Genomic DNA, 16,286 nt, shown 5'->3' on the forward strand with positions numbered 1-16,286 from the left:
AGAATCTTATTTCACCTATTCAACGCACCACCAGAGCCAAACTCAACTCGAGGGTTTGGTCCGACCCACAGTTGGAACCACTCGTCTCAACGAAGCACTCAACTCAGAACTCATTTACCGCAACTCATGCGTACCTCACTTATCCCATTCTTTCGGATTGCAATGACCACACCTTACTCAGAACATAATGATCCCCTAACATTGAGGAGACCCCGATCTCACCCCTGGTCCGACCACCAGGTTTCCAAAAACTCACCAATCAGGGCCACCCCATGCCCAAAACTCTCAGCGCCATGCTCTGATCAAAGAGTACTTTACCATAGCAACTTCTCGCTAACTAGTGTGTGCTACGTCTTCCCGTAGCACCACCTCGACCTCTCACTAACCGGTGAGTACTACGGCTTCCCGCAGTATCACCACAACCTCTAACTGACTGGTGAGTACTACGGCTTCCCGTAGCATCACAACAACCTCTGACTAGTGAGTACTACGGCTTCCCGTAGCATCACAACAACCTCTGACTTGTGAGTACTACGGTTTCCCGTAGCATCACAACAACCTCTGACTCGTGAGTACTACGGCTTCCCGTAGCATCACAATAACCTCTGACTAGTGAGTACTACGGCTTCCCGTAGCATCACAACAAGCTCTGACTTGTGAGTACTACGGCTTCCCGTAGCATCACAACAACCTCTGACTTGTGAGTACTATGGCTTCCCGTAGCATCACAACAACCTCTGACTAGTGAGTACTACGGCTTCCCGTAGCATCATAACAATCTCTGACTTGTGAGTACTACGGCTTCCCGTAGCATCACAACAACTTCTGACTAGCTCACAATCTGCGGGTCAAACATAGATAGGTGCATGCACTTACCCAAATTATGCATCAATATGTCTGGCGGCAATCGTCATAACAAAACACCCTCTTCTGCTGCAATCCATATTCTCGAACACTCTCACTTGCTGTCATTAACCGAAAGGGCTCTCACTGGAATCATCGATACTTGACCCACCAATTGCCGTCTCCACTCAAGACTCAAAATTTTCCGAAATTTAATGCATTAAATTCGGATACCTCGATACACCACATGGGACCTCACGACGTCTCGTCTCATCCACTGATTTTCCTGTTCCACAACCTGGAATTGGTTGTCTAATCAACTTCTGCCCTTTCCAAGCTGAATAACAGCCCCATCGTTTAACCAGAATTTCTCAACCGCCGAACTCACCCTACGAGCCAACCATCTCGAATTCACCATTATGACCTTGAAGAATTCCCGTTCACCCCAAGGTCTCCGATCAACGGCCACTTGTCGTGGAGGCACTCATCCTTTTCAAACATAACACATGCATCATCTCGCTCTGCACCTCGTCTCAATCGCCAACAACCCTGGGCTGATGAGTTCGCACTGCCGATCTCTCCGTATCCAGATCTCTAACCTTTCTCGATCGAATCTCTAATCCCTTCAATAAAATACCCGGTTCTCCCCCACTTAGGGTTCGAACCAACCCCAATCGGTGCACCAGCAATCTATCCCACAGACTGTTTCCACCATTAACATCGCACCGACTCCTGGAAGGTGCTACACAACGCTCGATGATCTCCTGACAGAGATCGAGCAACTCCAATGCCCCGAAACTCAGATGAAATCCTCAGAACTTCCTACCATGACTGCCTTTAGTCATTCAGAATCTCACACCATTCCATCACCGGACCTCCCCAACCGTCCGGTATTAACCCTGACTCTTAGTCTGGAAGTAATGATCTACCGTACTCCTTATCATCGACTCCTCAACCAACGTTCCATCGCGTCACTTTTCATAAGAGCAGAACCCATATTTCCACTCTTAATACCTATCAAAGACAATAAGGGCCACCGTCCTGATATACCCTTCTTGATCGTCCGACGCTGTAGCTAACACATGCCCTACTATACTCAATTAGGGTGTATCCTGGTCCTTGACCATCTCAGTCCCCACTGACGACCTGTTCAAGCTATACCTTTACCTCGCGGCAGACCTACTGCCATATACTCTGGTTGGAGATCACCATCCGTGCAATCCCACATAGCTCACCCGCAAACTCAAAACCGAAATCTCATCACCTCTTACGTCTCCCACAGGAAACGGAAATAGCACCACTCAGGTCACAGAAAGTGACCTCTCCACTATCGGCCGGTCGCCCAGCCCAGACCGTATTCTCCCATAATGCACCATCCCTACTCATCCCTGAGTCTTGCGACTACAACTGGCATATCACCCACAATCCCTCGGAGCTCACTCGATTTCCCTTTTCAAGGGAGGCTCCACTAAAACTTTTTCATCAAGGCCTTCTGGCCCCATACTCATTCACCACTGATCTCAGTCTAGACAATCCCCACGGAATAACCGGTAAAACCCGAAATACTAACCGTCACATATCATGGTACTCAAACCGCGTGGCCACCTCTCGATCTGCTATGAATCATGGTACCTGCACCATGTTATCTCCTCTTAATCTTCTACGAATCATGGTACTCGAACCATGTTCCCTCTTCTCATTCCACCTTACATCATGGCACTCGAACCATGACATCACCTCTCGATCCGCTACTTATCATGGTACTCGAACCATGACATCACTTCTCAATCCGCTACTTATCATGGTACTCGAACCATGACATCACTTCTCAATTCTCTACTTATCATGGTACTCGAACCATGTCATCACTTCTCAATCCACTACTTATCATGGTACTCGAACCATGACATCACTTCTCAATCCGCTACTTATCATGGTACTCGAACCATGTCATCATTTCTCAATCCGCTACTTATCATGGTACTCGAACCATGTCATCACTTCTCAATCCGCTACTTATCATGGTACTCGAACCATGACATCACTTCTCAATCCGCTACTTATCATGGTACTCGAACCATGTCATCATTTCTCAATCCACTACTTATCATGGTACTCGAACCATGTTATCATTTCTCAATCCGCTACTTATCATGGTACTCGAACCATGACATCACTTCTCAATCCGCTACTTATCATGGTACTCGAACCATGACATCACTTCTCAATCTGCTACTTATCATGGTACTCGAACCATGTCATCATTTCTTAATCTGCTACTTATCATGGTACTCGAACCATGTCATCATTTCTCAATCCGCTACTTATCATGGTACTCGAACCATGTCATCACTTCTCAATCTGCTACTTATCATGGTACTCGAACCATGTCATCTCGTCATGAATCATACGGCGAATCTCATCATCGCTAACACTACTGCTCTCCGGTGTGTGTGGTGTACCAACCATGATGTCTCTGAAACACAACACAAAGATACTGGAGACTCGATCGAGTATCTTCGCACTCGATCACCCAACCCTACTTGTTCCTTGGTACCCTAAGGATTTTTACTTGGACTGCTCACTGATCCGGTGTTTTCAGTAGTACGGTCCCAATACTACCTTCCACACCGCATCAGCATTCATTCCAAGTCCTCCTCCTAGGATCCCAGATCACAAGTATTCTACATCTCGCTAAGCATAGGCTACCCTTCGGTAGACTACTCATAAGCTCCTCACTGCTACCTACTCCCTCTCGAAGCATCTCAAAGCAGTAGTAATCTCCTAGGCTAAGGCATCACAAATCAGGCCACTCTAGTCCTAATATGAATACCTAGCCTACTCTAGCATGCATAACATATCATATCATATCTCGTAACACATAATGTAAGAGTATTTTGGGAAATCACCGTTCGGGCGCTGGCTGATCGTAAACACTGCTTCCTTCTGCCTTTCTCAAAATCTTTTACTTTCTTAGAAAAACTGTTTATCTTATGAAAAACTTTCTCAAATCCTCAGTTTGAGTTCAGATTCATCTAAAGATGCACCCGAATCCCTCAAACCAAGGCTCTAATACCAACTTGTAACGACGTAAATTTTCAAAACAATTTTTCATTTTTAAATCATACTTTCAATCATAAAACATAATGTATCCACTGTGTCATAACAAAACATGTCCCAGAATCTCAAATACATAAACTCCATAAGTGTGTACGGATCATGCTGGCGCCTTCCCGCGATCCTCGCTAGTACCTGAAACACATAACATAACAACTGTAAGCATAAATGCTTAGTGAGTTCCCCAAGATACCACATACAACACATACGCCTTTCCAGGCCATAACTCTGTAGGATCTTCCGATCCATGTGTCTCAGGGGACTTCCGTCCCGAATCCCGGTAGACCTTCTGGTCCTACCCGTATCGACCTTCCGGTCCATAACCTCTTGACCTTCCGGTCCATGTCATCTTGACCTTCCGGTCCATATCATCTTGACCTTCCGGTCCATACCATACATAACATACATAGCATATACATATCACATAACCGCATATAGCACATACATCTCATAACATACAAGACCTTCCGGTCACACATAGGTACCCTTCCAGGTACAGTATAGTGAGAAGACTCACCTCAATGAAGTCGGATAAACTCTCGTGCTCAACGTCCCGACCTAGCCTCCTCCTATTATTCAAATAACATTCCCGATCAATATTCTCTCATAATCTCATCTCTAAAGATTGGGTAGAAGGTCATTCTACCCCTCTCTGAACTCTCTTGAATCAGTCTTGACCAGAACCCCAAAGTCAACGAAAGTCAACCGAAGTCAACGGTCAAAATTTGACCCGACTCGTCGAGTGCACAAGGGCGACTCGGCGAGTCCATGCGGGTTCTCTGAATCCTTCTAGCCTCTCTTGGCTCGTCGAGTCATCATCCCACTCGAGGGGTTACACCTGTCACTAATCGCGGGGCAACCCCTACTCGACTCGTCGAGTCTCATTATGGACTCGGCGAGTTGCGTCCATGGCAACACTGAAATGACCTTCTGAGGTCAGATCTATTTCTCTAACCTATAGATCTGGCCTTCCCAACCACTATAATCACGTAAAGGTCCGACCTTTACACTCATGCAATGTCCAATAAGCTCCTTTGGGTGATATGACCTCTAGAATGGCAACCTAGGGTCATATCTCTAATGTAGCAGCAAAAAGCAAGGTAGATAGGACTCTCTGGACCTCTTAAGGTCCACATCTAAGAAGAACTCCACCTTGGGACCTCACATACTTCGAATCCAAGCCAAAGAAGGCATAAGAAAACTCTAGATTCAAGTAGATCACCAAATACATGAGATTGAGCACAGATTAGTACCTCTAGCAGCCTCTTCTGATCAAATGGGTGATAGATCTGAGCTCCTCAATCTTCCTTGTTTGTCCTCCTTCCTTCTTTCTTCCAAAATCACACTTAGAATGATGAATTAGCCCTCCTCTTGCACTACAAGCTTCCTCTCTGCTCTCTAGGGTTTCTCAGGGGTGCATTGGCCGCAAATGGAGGCCATAAAGGCCTTTAAATAGGGCACAGGCCCCGAGAATTAGGGTTTCACTTAACAGCGCGGACTCGCCGAGTCCACGCATCGAATCGTCGAGTCCATCATTAAATCAGACAAGAAATGCGCACTCCTACTCGGCGAGTCTGAGCGTCTACTCGCCGAGTCCCTCCATAAAACTCAAGATAACTGAACTTTATAGCATACCTGGAAATTCGGATGTTACATGGAATCATTGATAAATCTTGTTTATAGGTTCATAATAACGATAATGAACTTAAACATAAGTTATACTTAAAGTAGGGTAAGCATAACTCACTTACAAGGGAGTTTAGTAAAGGACTGGGCGCTGCGCGGTCAGAACTTCTGAGCCAAAAGCTCTTATTATCAGGGCTTTACGGCGCTCCGGGACTCGCTTCTAACAACTAGGAGGTGTTAGGGAAAAGCCTAGAGGGTTTGGGGGTATTTTGGAGATAAAGGTTAGAAAGGTGTGGAGCATTGAAGTGATTTGCGCCTCTATTTATAGGCTGTCTGATGGATGAACGTTGAGCGTTCCCTTGCTGAACGCTGGGCGTTCCCATGCCACGTGTTACCATCTGGTGGCAAGCCGTGGTGAGGAAGCAGTGGCCCAGATCGCGCCACGTGTCACTCGCAGATTACTCCAAAAACTAATTATCTTCTAAAATCTGTAACTTTCGCATACGAGCTCCGTTTTTTACGTTCTTTATATCCACGCATAAAAATCGGCGGGATCTACAGGTTTCGTTTCGACTCCGTCAGCTAATTTTTACTTTATTTTTAAAGTTATATTTTAACAGGCTTAGACAGTTAAAGTCCGTTAAAAATACATAACTTTGTCATCCGACGTCCGTTTTCGACTGTCTTTATATCGTTGAGCTCCTATTAATGAGATCTTCAATTCTCATTTAGGTTGTATTGGCTAAAATTCGATTTCCGGGTTGTGCACTGTTATGCTAAATCTTAGAAATATCATAACTTCCTCAAACGAAGTCAGATTTGGACGTTCTTTTTATGTACGTTCTCGGTTTAACATATACTATGACTTTTGTTTAGTTTGCTAAGGCTAAAAAGTATTTTGTCAAAAATTTACTTTTTACGATACGCGGAGCCGTGCCTGTTTTGTCGCAAAACTTCGATGGGTCATAACTTCTTCGTTATAATTCGGATTTCAACGTTTTTTATATGTACGGAATCCTTGTGACATATACTATACTTTGATTAAGCTTATTTATTCTAAATAAGCTTTTATCAAAACGTCATTTTTAACGCTTATTATCTCTAAATTGACTAGCCCGAATCTGCGGGCGTTACAATTATCTCCCCTTAGGATGATTACATCCTGGAATCATCAACGAAACAGGGCTTGTATAATGACTCCATACGTTATATTTTCATCATAGGTAATAACTGTAACTCTTATTTCCATTCAAATGAGTATCTAACTCTTGGATTTCTTGACTGCTGGCGGTGCTCAATCTTGCACCCGCTCTTCATACTATGTTGGACTTTCAATCTTAAGCTTCGAGTTACAAACTCGATCTTTGTTAGAGACTCTTTCTTCTTCTTAACAGGCTTAAGATAAGTTCTTTACTTCAATTACCATAATGGACTGATGGGTCATGTTCTAATGACATCACGTCGTATGACGCAATGCTTAGACTCAGTTCTTTTTTAGTCAAATTCCAAAATGGAATATACTTGATATAATCATATTCTAACATGTAGCACTACTAGCTACAAGCTTCTTACCTTAACTATGATTGTGATGCTTCTATTGATTGCTTCGATTATCTCATACTTCAATCTTTTGATTTAATTCGAATGCTACATCGAACTTGGTTCTTTAAACCACGTAACATACTTATCTTAGTCGGACTCGATTTGATATGACCACTAGGGTCGGAACAACAATCATATTCTTAGTCATTACCTAAATGATAGAAATGACAAACATGAACAAAATAGAATCAATTACTAGCGCCTTGGTAACCTTGTGACTTTCCCTGATCCAAGTGCGAGTCATGTGCTTCCGGTAGTATAGGCCTCTACTACCTTTCACACCAACTCATACTCGTCCCAAGTATTATCTCTCAGTTCTCCAAGTTATTATCACAAAAACAATTTTAACACATACAAATGTGTCCAAACAATCATAAAATTTTCCCTAGACTCTACTAGGACTTCTTCCATGCATATCTTCAACAACAATTCTTATTCAACTTGGTTGGTGGTGAAAATGTCAGACGATGGGATAACTTCATGGATTATACCAAAACATTCTTTCTTTCTACTAATCGAAAGTGTACTTCTCCCATACTAGACGTATTATTTATTAGACATATTCTAAAGGCAAGATACTGCTCTTATAATATCTTCCGATAGGCATCATTCACTATCGTAAGCCTTCTCATTTCCTCCATTTGCTCAGTCCCCTATGAGTCCATATCATGACATTTTGTACACCAAAGAAAGCGTTCAGTGTATCGAGACGAGAATATAGATAGAGGAAGGTTTAGACGTGTATTCCTCCTTATTACTCCGAAAAGTTATATGTCAGTTCTAATATCGTAATTAAACGTTTAGAAACCTGAGCACATAAAATTTACAGATCCTGTCGGCAATAGGCCATAGATCCGATCAAACGATAACATCATAAAGCATATAAGGCATCTTATAGCATAAATCATTTAGCACATAAAAGAAATTTAGGCATCTTTCCTAAAATAAACTAGTGCTCGTGTTTATTCAGTCATATTTCCTAAATATAGCAGACACTCATCTCATAATCATCGGTTAGCATTCTAAGTTTGAGTCTAGAAATTTCCTACAAATTCCTAGTTCGCTTAAACTAATGCTCTGATACCAACTGTGACATACCCATTTTCACGGCCAGAAAAGACCGATTTGTTTATGCTTTATTTGAAAATCAGAGTATACTTTTGAAGAAATATGTTGCGGAATTTGTTCCCAGAAAACATGATAAATATATTATCAAATCAATTCCGAATAAATGTCTTTTGTTTATATTAAAACTTTGGGATGTCAATGTCAATACAGAAACATAAGCATAAACAGACCTTACATTCATTTACACTAATGATTTACATCTCCTTTAATATCTCAGTGTAATGTGTCTTCGTATCGATACATGTGGTACAAATAAACTGAGTGGGTCAGGTTAGGAAACCTGGTGAGTACATAGAGTTTTCAACCCACAATAATAAAGTTAGTATGTTTCATCATCAAACAATTTAGCCCAATTACCCATCCCCATTATCTTCTTTATTCTTAAGTATCTTCCCTAAGAATCATCTAATCCTCAATATTTATTCCTAAGGATTGTCCTAAGGAATAGGCACGAAGTCCATCGCTGCCAGGGTTTATATAACATGCACTACGTCCAAAGCTATCGATGTTATCTGTTAGGAACTAAGTCCATAGCTGCCAATGTTCATCTATAGGGCACTAAATCCATATCTTCCAACTTTTATTTGTAAGATACTAAGTCCATAGCTGCCAATGTTCATTTGAAAGGCACTAAGTCCATAGCTGTCGAGGCTTTTAGAGTACATCTAGTGAACACATTGTTCACAACACCGACAGGTTGCGAGCCTGTTAGCATTCCAATGGACTGTCTAGAATAGTCTGTGGTTGTCATCTATACTCTGCTATATGACCGGGCCATCGCTTGGGTCAAGGCTTCTCATCATATTTCACCTTTCATCATCTATATCATCTTTCATCTCTCATCATTCATATCATCTTTCATCTTTCATCTACCCATCTTTACCCATCATAATTATAGGTATAAAATATGTATACAGTTTAAATCGAATAAAGCATGTATATTTTGTTCATCCAGCATAGATATAAAGAACACAGATAATATGCACACATAGCACGTAATTTATATTAAATACTTCATATCTATTTGTAAGATGAAAGTAACTATGCACTCACTTGTTAAAGTGACGACTCGAAATTCGGGCAGCGCTTCGCTTCTACCAACTGTCTTTTCCTTTGACGTAACCTAGTGTCGTTATCATTACGTCTTAGTTTATTATTTATTGCGACTAATTATTAGTATAGATCCATCATAAACTCAAAGTTTACTTCACAATCTATCAAGTAAGGAACCACCAGGTAGGATCATATCGGAGGTAGGGTCCGTTTGGTATACGAAGTATACTGTTTGGAAATCCCACTTTAAACATCTCACTAAATCACAGCCTAGACATCATCCCCTTAAGTAGATTAATCAGTATAACGACTTGGAATCACTAATAAATCTTGTTTATAGGTTCATAATAACGATAATCAACTTAAACATAAGTTATACTTAAAGTAAGGCAAGCATAACTCACATACAAGGGAGTTTAGCGAAAAACGGGCTCTGCGCGGTCAGAAATTCTGTGCCAAAATTTCTTCTTCTCGGGGCTTTCCGGCGCTCCGGGACTCGCTTCTAACACCTAGGAGGTGCTAGGGAAAATCCTACAGGGTTTGGAGGTATTTGGGAGATAAGTTAGAAAGGTGTCGAGAAATGAAGTGATTTGCACCTCTATTTATAGGTTGTCTGATGGATGAACGCTGAGCCTTCCCTTGCTGAATGCAAGGCGTTCCCATGCCACGTGTCACCATCTGGTGGCAAGCCGTGGTGAGGAAGCAGTGTCTCAGATCGCGTCACGTGTCACTCGCATATTACTCCAAAAACTAATTATCTTCTAAAATTCGTAACTTTTGCATACGAGCTCCGTTTTTGACGTTCTTTATATCCACGCGTAGGTACCGACGAGATCTAAAACTTTTGTTTTGACTCCGTCGGCTAATTTTGAATTATTTTTAAATTTATATTTTAACAGGCTAAGACAGTTAAAGTCCGTTAAAAATTTCATAACTCTGTCATCCGACGTCCATTTTCAACTGTCTTTATATCGTTGTGCTCCTATTAATGAGATTCTCAATTCTCATTTAGGTTGTGTTGGCTAAAAATCGATGGATCTAAAATTCGATTTCCGGGTTGTGCACTGCTATGCTAAATCTTAGAAAAATCCTAACTTCCTCAAACGAAGTCAGATTTGGACGTTCTTTTTATGTATGTTCTGGGTTTAACATATACTACGACTTTCGTTTAGGTTGCTAAGGCTAAAAAGTATTTTGTGAAAAATTTACTTTTTACAATACATGGAGCCGTGCCGGGTTTGTCGCAAAACGTCGACGGGTCATAACTTCTTCGTTATAAGTCGGATTTCAGCGTTCTTTATATGTACGGAATTGTGACATATACTATACTTTGGTTAAGATTATTTATTCTAAATAATATTTTATCAAAAATTCATTTTTATTGGCTTATTATCTCTAAATTGACTAGCCCGAATCTGCGGGCGTTACAATATATATATATATATATATATATATATATATATATATATATATATATATATATATATATATATATATATATATATATATATATATATATATATATATATATATATATATATATATATATATAACTATGAGTTATAATTGGATTATTACTTCATTATGGGATGAAGAGTAAGTTTAGTTGGAATGAGGTCCAAGAATAACATAATGACACTATTTATTACAAAATAAGAATACACTACTTTAGAAGTTAAAATCAAATATGATTGGATGAATGATTTCATTGAAAAACTATGTTATAATTTCTGCCATTCAAGAATCACATAGAAATCTTTGTGACTTTGAGAGTATAGATAATCAAGTTAAGAGACTATATGTCATGAAAGAACACTAATTATGTCCTCCAAGATATTGAACTATACCAAGAGTAAAGTCAAATGTGGAGATGATAGCATTCGCAGAATTCACACAACTATTATATAATGGTTTGATATACTAGGATATGATCATAACATTAATGTTTTGATATACTAGGATATGATCATAACCTTAATACTTGTTATGGTCTACATTAACATGTTTAATCCATGAATAATGTTATTATTCTAAAAGTTCATAGTCAGTTATAATTGTGGTAGAAATTATACAGTAAGACTATAATGAATTAGATTGGTTCACTTTCACTAGATGATAGTAGGAAATGGGTTGTAACTAAGATTCATATGTACTTGTCAGAGAACTGGTATTGAACTGACTCGCAACAAGATCACCTCATGGATCGATATCATGAGTGATAATTGATTAAAATGTATTATCTTTGTATCCTCAACACCTGAGATACATAGTGGGACTTAAGTGTAATGAGTGTTGTGCTTTGATATGGTCAAATGTTGATCCTTAACCGGGCAGTTTTAAAAGCCATTTTCAGATATGGTGTGAACTATGCAAGGGGCTTATGTAGTCAAGATGGGATTTGTTCGATTTATATGTTGACAGATAGACATCTAAGGCGCCTTACCAAAAGTTGAACACTAAATGAGATTGATTGCGATCTGTATCTCATGTTTAACATGATGTCTGGGACAAAGGGGTAACTGATAACCTTACCTTATACACCAATTATAGTTTTGAGCTTCCAGGGAATTGGGCGTTGATAGAATGGCACAAAGTCATATGTTATTGGGGACATTGAAATTTGGCTAGGCGTTCACCAGTATCCATATCAGTCTAATATGAGTCTTGCGCAAGTGCGAGATTGAAAGATCTGGTATGCTCAAGAGTCATATTAAAAGGATATTGATAATTAACATATGATACTAATTGCTCACACTAACAACAACTTGATACAACTTGATTATTTATTAGAAATTGATTTTAATAAATATTCAATAAACTCTTATAATTAATTGGAATTTATTTATTTCATGATAATATTAATTTTCATTAGCAAGTAACATAATGTATCATATGGTATGATTTATTAAGTCATGTACATTATTTTGGACTAGAAAGACTCTTTTGTCTCTTAGCTAAAAGTTAAAGTTTATATCTTATAAAGAGTTATAAGAATTTTATAAACTTCTCTTCTCTTTTTATATAAAAAAGGATGAGCTAGCTTCTAGGAAACAATACATGGTCTTTTGAATATAATAAGGAAAGTAAGCATGGCTTAAAAGGCATGGGAGACATGTAGGCTTTAGGGTATGGAGTGCTTAAAGTGTTAAGAACTGTTGGATAATGAATTAGCTTTATGAAGGATTTCCTTCATTCAATTTTTACTCACCAAAACCGTAGCTCCCTCATACCCTCTCATATTGTCACTTTCAAAGAAATTTTAGAAGATTACTTGCTTGCATTTTGCTCTCTTTAAGTCATATTTGGATATGGACTTAAAGCTTAAGAGTTTTAACTAGCATCTACATCAAGTTGGTGTCTCAAAGGTTCACACATTCTTCATCAACTTCCAAGCCTCCCAAGACGAACCCAAGAAATACAAAGGTTGTTATTTCTTCATCCTTTCTTTGGTTGGTGTTTTAATCTTTCTATAACTTGTAAGATGATCATTGGTGGGTGTAAATTAGCGTATGTTATTTTCGAAAAATCAAGTCTTCCGTTTGCCAATTTTCTAGTTTATAAAACTATTTTTGAAATAAAACACAACAAGTCTATCCCAATTACCTTAACCAAACACAACCCAGAACATTTTCATACAATCAACAGGCAGACCCTACCAGTCTAGCATATAAAGACACTAAGTGTCCCATACTACACATATACACAAATGAGTTATCTCATCCACTAACATACTTATGCTCTAACAACACCTCTATCCTATCATGTAAAGGATGTATAACAGGATACGTGGCATAGTGAGAAACTCACCTCAATATCATCATCGAAGAAGCTCGACCGCACTCTAACTCCTTGCACTGCTCAATCCCGCGAACTGACTAACCACCAAAAAAGATAAATCCTCAATCAACAATCCTAGTCCTACAAATTTGACTCCAAGTCAAATTGATCAAAAGTCACCGACCAAAGGTCCACAAAGTCAATGATCAACTTAGCCAAAGTCAACGTCACGCCGTTACAACCCATGTGTCACATCGTGAGAGAGCAAGGACAAAACAACCGCAATTTCGAGCACTGCTACATCGTGAGAAACCCTTTTTCATGTCGTGACTTCTGGCAGAAAGCCAATATCTTCATTAAGAGCTTAATTCCTTCAGATCAAGGCCTATAACTTCAGATCCAGTTCCTTTCACTGACTTAATGGATAAATTTTCCAACTTTATCCATTAGGACTCAATCCCAAAGCAAGATCTACAAACCTAAATCCATTAAGTTCTTTATATGTCCCTGACTTGCTCATGGACCCAAAATATCTCCAATAATGACCCTTTTCTCATTCTCATGAACCTAAGGACTCTTTGAGAGTCACAACAAGCTATGAAGTTCCTCAAACTCCAAAAGCATTCATGGAAGGGACCAAAACATCTAAATGAGCCCAAACTTGAAACAAGATGAACAATGATTAAGATATGAAATTTATGCCTCCTACAAATCCAAAATCTAAAGGGAATGATGGATCCAAGCTAGGTCCTTGCTTCCTTGTAGCATAATGTACTTCCTTCTTCTTCAAGTGTCACCAAAAGCCAAGAACAATGCCTCCATTCAATCAAACAGGCTCATAAACATGAAATGGGGCTAGGGTTTCGTTGAGAGAGGTTGGAGGCTGAGAAGGATGCACTAGGTCATGAGCTAATGGTTTTAAATATGGAAGAAACCCTAAAAATCATGGGCTTAGACTACAGCTATTGTCATATCATGATAGTCCATTTATCACGTTGGGGCAACCATGCCGAGCACACGATCTTTAATTGCGATGCCACGTCGTGACACCCTTCATGTCACGTTGTGGCATATGATTTTCCTCAAAAATCATGCCTTTGACTCCTTTATACAATCCACTGATCCAATCTAGGAAACGGATGTTACAAATCTCCCCCACTTAAATGAGTTTTTGTCCTCGAAATCAGTCCTTACCAATATCTGTTTACACCCTCTGAACCCCTTGTGAATTCCTCCAAGCATACTTCTTTCCATAATCCAAAAGCACTTCGAGACAGAATTATGCAATCACCAACAGAAGGATTCCTGAAACCAAGTGCATAACCAAATTCGATCGGAATCTTCCAGAAGATTGTATTCATGACCATAGCAGCATTGGGACAATGCTTAAAATAGACACTTCCCTTTCATCCCAAAAACCAATTCAATCATTAGCAAGAAACATGCGACTCGGTGAAGAAACAACACTAACACCTCACAACTAAATCACATTGAGGAGGAGTTTGAAACCATATCTAACTTCCAGACAGACATAGCCAACCGAACCTCAACCATGCTGACTAAAGCTCACAAATCTTATCTGGGGCTAATACGACAGTCGGACATTGTATCTAACCAACCTTAAGAGAAGCTAACTCTTACCCTTAACTCAAAGGCTCCAAGGTTAGACCCGACAACCAGGAGAATAAACCCATCCTATACATCAACCTTGCCGACCAGAAATTTATAGGTCCACTCTGACCAAGATCCTTACCAACCCATCTCCATCTAACGGATGGACTAAAGAATGAATTTCACAACTAACTCTTGAAATCGACGCCCGTACACAGGGGTGCACATTGAACTCCAAACAAAAGCCCAACGGGCATAGGCTAACCTAGCCTATATTTTAACAGAGCCTTAACATGTCACACCCCCAAACCGGAACGGTGGAAACGTTCGGGGGCGGAGGACGTCATGTACAGTATCACAACAATTGTATAATAGTAATCAAAGCAACAACAACCACTGTATTAATAATATTGTGTTTACATTATATTCGAATCACATATGATTTTCTCCAAAAGTAAATAACAAACCAAAGACTTGAAGCTACTATGCCCCGTCTTCTCGAAACCTGTGCGTGTACCCGTCTACTAGTTTCCTAAGAATACAAGTGATTTTGAAAGTGTATCAACATTTAAGTTGGTGAGATCATAATCATTTTTGTTATAGAAAGTATATTCTTTGTTCTTTGAAAATGTTTATGTATTCCTCCAGAAAATCCTATATTTTCTTAGTAAGAAATGAGACCATACCATTTCCTTCTATGATCACTTAGATTATACTAGCTATATATAAACTAATATCGAACGGACAGTTGCATGTGTGGATCTGCCCTAAGCCCACAACCAAACAAGGAACAAGAAGTAAGGCGGAAATCACACATTCCACTGCCTATCGGATAATTTATATATAACTTTGATGTATAAACTAAGGAACCATAGAATTAACAATTAGGGGTCCTTTATGTTATGCTAGTTTGTAAATAAGTGTTGAACCTTTTGTAAATGTGTTCCTAGTTCCACACACTCTACTGTAAAGTATTGTTTTCAGTAAGTAATCGTATTTGTTTCCAGAAAGTTGAATTGTAAACTGTTTGCTTGTAAAATAGTTATGTTTATCCTGGAAAATCCTATATTTTCCATAAAACCGAATTGTAGCCTTAAACATTCCAAGACCGAAAAGTACAAGTATTATTGCCATACTTAGTTTGATGATACCTAGTTTTATTTATAAGTAAAATTAGCTGAAGATGAGTTTGCCCTATAAACTAGATGTGATGTTAATACCCTCCTATGATTACTTAGTACATACGAGTCATATATAATCGAGATCGAACAGACAGTCGAATGGGTGAATCTGCCCTAAGCCCACAACCAAACAAGGAACATGAAGTAAGGCGGAAATCACACATTCCACTGTCTATCGGACATTAATTTTATATAACCCTGATGTATATGCTAAGTGATCACAGAGTTACTACCCCTTAGGACTGTTTAAAAAGTACATTACTACGTAAATGTGTCGTTTTCTCCATGTTAGTTCTTATAACCATACTAATATGACGGATAGCCTGATACGACGTTCTTCAGGCATCG

Source organism: Lactuca virosa, chromosome 8 (genome assembly GCF_052849685.1).
Source record: "Lactuca virosa cultivar CGN04683 chromosome 8, Lactuca_virosa_CGN04683_v6, whole genome shotgun sequence".
Classification (NCBI taxonomy): Eukaryota; Viridiplantae; Streptophyta; class Magnoliopsida; order Asterales; family Asteraceae; genus Lactuca; species Lactuca virosa.